Here is a 7500-nt window from a genome sequence, read left to right as displayed (position 1 = left end):
ATATATATATATATATATATATATATATATATATATATATTTTAATACACATTCATATGTGTATATAATGTTTATCAATCTGAATCTTCCTTTATGTAACTACATACACAAACTTAGCACCCTGCATTCAGACACGCATGCATGTATAACTTTATACATATATCCAAATATATCCACATGCGTAAATACACACATACACACGCATACACAGAAACCAGATGCTTACATATTTACATACCAACACATACACACATACATACAAGCACACATACATACATACATACGTACGTACGTATGTAGGTACAAGCATAAATATAATACACGGAGTTGAAATAGAGACAGTAGTCTATCATGAGGTCAAAAGTTAACCAAGAAAACTGCTGGACGCCATGTTGTGTTATGTTATGTGTGTTTATGTTAGAAAATAGATTCAATGAACGTATAAAAGAAACGTGAAAAGGAAATATTGTTCTAAAACCGATGTGAAATAAACTGTATTCTTTCTCTTTTTCTAAAATTAAATCGTGACTTCAATTCTCTTAGAAGTTTGTAACTTTCCGAGGACGGCATCAATAAATTATCAAAGCACTTTGATGGAAGTATTGGTGTTATTTGTTCATCACGCAAGCTCTGCTAAACTCAGCTTACCCGTGAATATACGTATATAGATAAGATAACTAAGTACACAAATTCACACAAACATTCATAACTAATTATATAGGTATCAACACATATATACATGCATACACATATATACATGCATACATACATACATACATACATACATATATATATATATATATATATATATATATATATATATATATATATATATATATATATATATATATATATATATATATATATATGTATATATGTATGTATATATATACATACATATACATATGTATATATATCCAAATGCATTTATTCATATGCATATAGAAAGATACTTATACATAATAGTTATATGTGTGAGTGTGTGCGTGTGTATGTTTGTATGTGTATGTGTGTGTGTGTGTATGTGTGTGTGTGTGTGTGCGTGTGCGGTGTGCATGCATATGTGTATAGTTATGTATACACACGCAGCAGGGAAACACACTCCGACACACTCATATACAGATTTCTGCATGTGTACGCTTTCGAAGTATAAAACAGAACGACGTCACTAACCACGTCAACAACATCAACATCATGGAGACGACAGCAATAACAATAACGATAATAGCAATAATAATAATAATAATAATAATAATAATAATAATAATAATAATAATAATAATAATAATGAAAATAATAATAATAATAATAATAATAATAATAATAATAATAATAATATGGCTGAAGTCCAAAAGATAGTGCTCATGGGAACTGCCCATATCCTACGTAAAATACTGTCTATGTGATCTCAAATTTTAAAGCAAACATAATTTTCTTATGGTTTCTTAAACATTCACTTGAACAAAACTGTACAAATCCAAATATATGGTACCCTAGGCATAACACCTACATGAACTTCTAACTTGTTGTCTCTTGAGGTCTCTGGGTGAGACTTGGATCCAACTTGTACAAATGCAAAACAAAAGTCAAACATAAAATAATAATAGTAATAATAATAAAAATAATGAAAATAATAATAATAATAATAATAATAATAATAATAATAATAATAATAATAATAGTAATAATAATAATAATAATAATGAAAATAATAATAATAATAATAATAATTATAATAATCGTTTCTGCTAGAAGAAAGAGGTTTCGAGTTTGGAGGAAGGGATTACGTCAATTACATCGATCCGAGTGTATAACTGATACTTATTTATTCGAGACCCCGAAAAGATGAAAGGCAAAGTCGACCTCGCCGGAATTTGAACTCAGAACGTAAGGACGGACGAAATACCACTAAGCATTTTTCCCGGCGTGCTAACAATTCTGCCAGCTACATTTTCTAAGAAAGTATTAGTCCACATAAAAAGTACCCACGGAGGTCTAATCACCAGACAATGGCTACGAGTACGTTGTTGTTGCTTTGTTATTCACAAGATGCTGCTTTTAGCAGAGCGCCAGACCTGATTTAATAAACATAAGACCAACTGCCTTTCGACAGAAGCCAATTCATGTTTATTTTTATTTTATTTTACCCAGTAGAAGCGTTTCTTTTTTATTCTTACGATGATAAAACGATTGGATATCGAACAAGAAAGAAGAAATCTTGAACACACTGCTTATACCGGGAGGCAATATTTATCTCCATTTAATCGTCGATGTTTTCATTAGAACACCCACGATGTTCTAATGGAACATACTGCGGTAAATACCATCAGACAAACTCTAATATTGGTATTTTTTGGAGAAAAATACATCCTTGTTTATATCGCAAGCGGGGAGATAAATCTCCGCTACATGCAACGCCTGTGCTGCCACTGTCAATGTATATATAGCTGGCGATGAGATGATTCGCAGCTGCCCCTAGCAGTCGGGTGGTCATCACTGATAAGATCACACAAGTTTGAAATTACGTGATCTGATAGTTTCGGTACTGGAGGTAGCGGAGATTTATCTCCCCGCTAGCGATATAAACAAGAGGGCGTTTTGTACCAAAAGAACAATATGAGTGTTTGTCATGGCATCTAGCGCTGTATGATTTGTTCTAACAGAACATCAGTGTTTAAATGGAGATAAATATTACCTCTCCATATTAACACTGCCTCTGTCGCTAATATAGACTTTGTTTATAAGAGAAAATGAAGATATAACCAAGGGAGATAAAGAAGTATGATAGACGTGGTCCTTACCAGATGGTTACAGAAAGACCAGTCTAAAAATCTAAGCTGTGCAGGAACAGCAAAGGTTAGAGGCCCACGATTTGTGACGTTAGAAATCATAGAACACAGAGAAGAGGAAGCAAATGTCATTTTATGGGGATATGGCTGCTTTTTCTGCCATTTCATGCAGTTTAACAAACAATGGGTTGGAAGGATATAGAAATAATGATTCATAGATTATTGTGACATCGTAACGAAGACTCTAGGCATTGTTAATTCGGAAATAGCGATTAAAACCGGAGAATATATTCAAATGTCGTCGTAGTTTTCCGTGAAATGAATCACCATATCGGATTAGTTCGTCTCGGCGAACATAATCTATACTTGTTTCGTGCTCGACTGACCCCACAATGCTTTGGGCGACACTTCGACTTCCTCTACATGTCTGAACTATCAGCGATTAATTGTTATACTGTACATACACACACACACACACACGTATGTGTGTGTATGTGTACATATGTGTGCATGTATGTATGCGTGTGTGTGTTTGCGTATGTGTGTGTGTATGTGCGCATATATATATATATATATATATATATATATATATATATATATATATATATATATACGTATATATATATAGGAGTGTGTGCATACGAACACACGCCCATGCGTGTAAATATGCATGTATATATATATATATATATATATATATATATATATATATATATATATATATATATATATATATATATATATATATGTATATATTCATATCTATCTATCTATCTATCTATCTATCTATCTATAGGTGCAACATGTCTCTGGTAAGAAGTTTGCTTACCAACCACTTGTTTCAACGCAATGGATTCAGTCCCAATGCGTGGGACTTTGAACAAGTCTCTTCTTCTATATTCTCGGGCCTACCAAAACCTTGTGGGTAAACTTGTGAAACGGAAACTGAATGAAGTCCATCGAATGTATGCATGTGTTTGTATCTGTGCTGAGATGTTTGTGTATGTGTGTATATATGCATATGCCTTTGTGCCTGTGTTTTTCCCCTACCACTGCGTAAGAGCCGGTGTTGGTCTGTTCACGTCCCCATAAATTAGCGTTTCAGCAAAAGAAACCGATAGAATATGCACTAGGCTTAAAAGTTCAAAAAACAAAAGCATTGCATGGCTGCCGCAGTCTCAAAGCTGAGGCAAGTAGAATATAATAGACAAAAGATAAAAAAGATATATCTATGTGTACACACACACACACACACACACACATATACATACATATATATATATATATATATATATATATATATATATATATATATATATATATATATATATATATACATATAAACATATATACACTTATATACCTATTTATAGTGATGATACCTAAGAAGCAAGCGAGTTATTTACGTAATAGTTAAAGTTTTTTTATGGTGTAACCAGAATGGAACTTAGCTAATTGACAAGATATTTTGATGCCCGCCAATAAACGTTATATGTCATCTGGGGAGTTAAAACATTGATGTATTTTTTCTCACCATACAATTGAACTTGTATAGCTTTTTTGTTTTTGTTTTTGTCTGTGTATTCTTTGAAGAATTGGCCGTTATTATGTTCTTCGCAATATAAGTTGTAACACCTACTTGGTTTCACGGTTTGCTTAATTAAATATAGAGACTGATTATGTTGGAAATGAACCAAATATTTATAAGGAGAACGGAATAATAATAATAATAATAATAATAATAATAATAATAATAATAATAATAATAATAATAATGATAATAATAATAATACTAATAATAATGGCCACGTACATAGCTATTGTTGTTTTGAGAGGCACTGCCAATTATGTTGACAATTCGCACAACCTGAACCACTACAACGCACCCTGATTGACTGGTGGACTTAAGACATCATCCGGTTTAATCTTAAACTGATCAACCACTCTATGTCTCTTTGCTTTCTTTCCGACTCTCTATTCTACTCTTTCTCTCTCTCTCTCTCTCTCTCTCTCTCTCTCTCTCTCCGTCTCTCTCTCTCTCTCTCTCTCTCTCTCTCTCTCTTTCTCTCTCTCTCTCTCCCTCTCTCTCTCTCTTGCTCTCCCTCTCTCTCTTCAGTATTCTTTCTTGCATTGAATGTCTTTAGCGTTCATTATTCCTATCTCTTGTACTCTGTTATATATTACATACTTATCATTTTGTCTACTTCTATAAGAAAGTACATACTCCACAATCAAGCAGGATATGTTGGTGTTACTAATATAGTTGTTCTTTACACCAGAACCTCTTAGGACGAAACTGAGGTTTAGAGTCTCTTATATCTACATGAGTACGTATGATGATTATGAATGTAAGTGTAAGTATGTCTTTACTTGAAAGTGTTTTCAGTAAAACCAATGTTATTATCTTCTGCAAATATTTGCACCCGGTCTCTCGGTAAGAAGACTTTCATTATTTCATCGCAACAGACACGGGAATCCTATGAAATTTTCATGGGAGCAATTGCCTTTTCTGCTCTAACCAAGCCACAACGAAATGAATGAATAAATAAATAACAATTCAAATAAATAAAAAGAGAGTTCTGAACCACAGAGATATTTCAAACTACTGATATTTGTTCGTTTGTCTCTTTAGATTCCAATCGATTTAGTCATCTAAGAGAAGCTCAAAAGGGGAAAATGATGACGATATTCTGACAATGACACATGTCAAGTTTGAATTCTGAACCTGAAAGATGCTTATATTATATAAGTTATAGGAGAATAGATGGAGCTAGTTTAACACAACGACCATTTTTCCTTTTATCAAAATGAAAAATTAGGTTTCCCTGTCGGTTTGAAAAAAGAAAAAAAGAAAAGCGTCGAAAATTCTCAGAGGAGGAAAGCTAGGAAAGAAATAAAAGATTGATAGACGTAAGGTTGGATGATTGCTTTTATGCAAAATATCAAAGGGTGTAGCCGGAATAACGCTAAATTTGATAGAAGAATTACTTATACGCTTCATACATATATCAGCTAGATAGATATTACTTATAATCTTTACATGAGTATATATGTATATATATATATATATATATATATATATATATATATATATATATATATATATATATATATATATATATATATATATATATATATATATATATATATGTATATATATATATGTATATATATATGTATGTATTCATGTATACACAGATATATGTGTGTGTGTGTAAGTATATATATGTATGTGTGGCTGTATATGCATATATGTATATGTAAATTCAGGTTGAATGGCTATGAAGTTGTGTGCCTCGATGTTAAGTTTGTATAGCGATATGCAAGGTTTGTTCCAGTGTAGTTGAATATGAACGTGTTGAGTTTTAGTATAATACAGAATACCAGAGGAAAAAGTCCCCTGCATAATTCATACGTTCTTTTTGCCAAAACCTAGAAGGCTTCAAAGAAATTTCGGGTATTATCGCACTCACTTTCTCTCCTCTCTTTCTCTCTCTGTATCTGTATATATGCACGTGCACACATACACACACACATATATATATATGTATATATATATGTATATATATATATACGTATGTATTAGGGTTTGTTTTTATGAGAAGTTATTTATGAAAACAATTTAGCGATAAACTGAAAGATTGTTCTATATGTTTATTAGGATACAGGTTTATTAAATATTGTAAAAAAAAGGTTGAAAGTGACTTCGAAAATGGATGGCAAGCTGAACTTTGAATTCATTAGCAAAATTTTCCATGTAAAAATTAATATAGGAGGGCGTGTGCGTATGCCTCTTCCGTTATATATATATATGCATATGCACATAGATATGACTGTCTGAGTATATATATGTATATATATATATATATATATATATATATATATATATATATATATATATATATATATATATATATATATATATATATATATATATATATATATATATATACATATATATATATAAATGTAAGAATCGAGGATCAATTTGTAGGAAGATTAGTGCGCTTCAAATAATCCGTAGAAGAGATAAAAAAGCTGGTTATTGTGGTGGGGTGGTTGTGGTGACGGAAGATGAAGATAGAAGAAGAAGAAGAAGAAGAAGAAGAAGAAGAAGAAGAAGAAGAAGAAGAAGAAGAAGAAGAAGAAGAAGAAGAAGAAGAAGAAGAAGAAGAAGAAGAAGAAGAAGAAGAAGAAGAAGAAGAAGAAGAAGAAGAAATGGAAATGGCTGATGAATGCAAGCGACCAAAAAATGGTGGAGAAGCAGAAAGGGAGTCATTTTGCCATTTTGCTCGAGGACTAAAAATTTCCAGAATGGAAGATCGTGCATAATTTTAATTACCGTGTTCTGATTCTTTTCTCACATAATCTTTCTTTCTTTCTTTCTTTCCTTTCTTTCTTTCTTTCTTTCTTTCTTTCTTTCTTTCTTTCTTTCTTTCTTTCCTTTCTTTCTTTCTTTCTTTATTGCTTTCTTTCTTTCTTTCTTTCTTTCTTTATTGCTTGCTTTCTTTCCTACTCTCTGTTCTACTCTTTCTGTCTCTCTCTCTCTCTTCCTCTCCAGCATTATCTTTCTAGCATTCAATGTATTTTATAATTCCTACGTCTTCCAACTCTCTGTTATCTATTACATACTTATTATTGATTATACATCTCCTTTATCATTATCTATCTATCCATCTATCTATCTACCTGCCTGCCTGCCTGTCTGTCT

This window comes from Octopus bimaculoides, chromosome 20 (genome assembly GCF_046866305.1).
Source record: "Octopus bimaculoides isolate indiv1 chromosome 20, ASM4686630v1, whole genome shotgun sequence".
Classification (NCBI taxonomy): domain Eukaryota; kingdom Metazoa; phylum Mollusca; class Cephalopoda; order Octopoda; family Octopodidae; genus Octopus; species Octopus bimaculoides.
Note: the sequence above shows the minus strand (reverse complement) of the source record.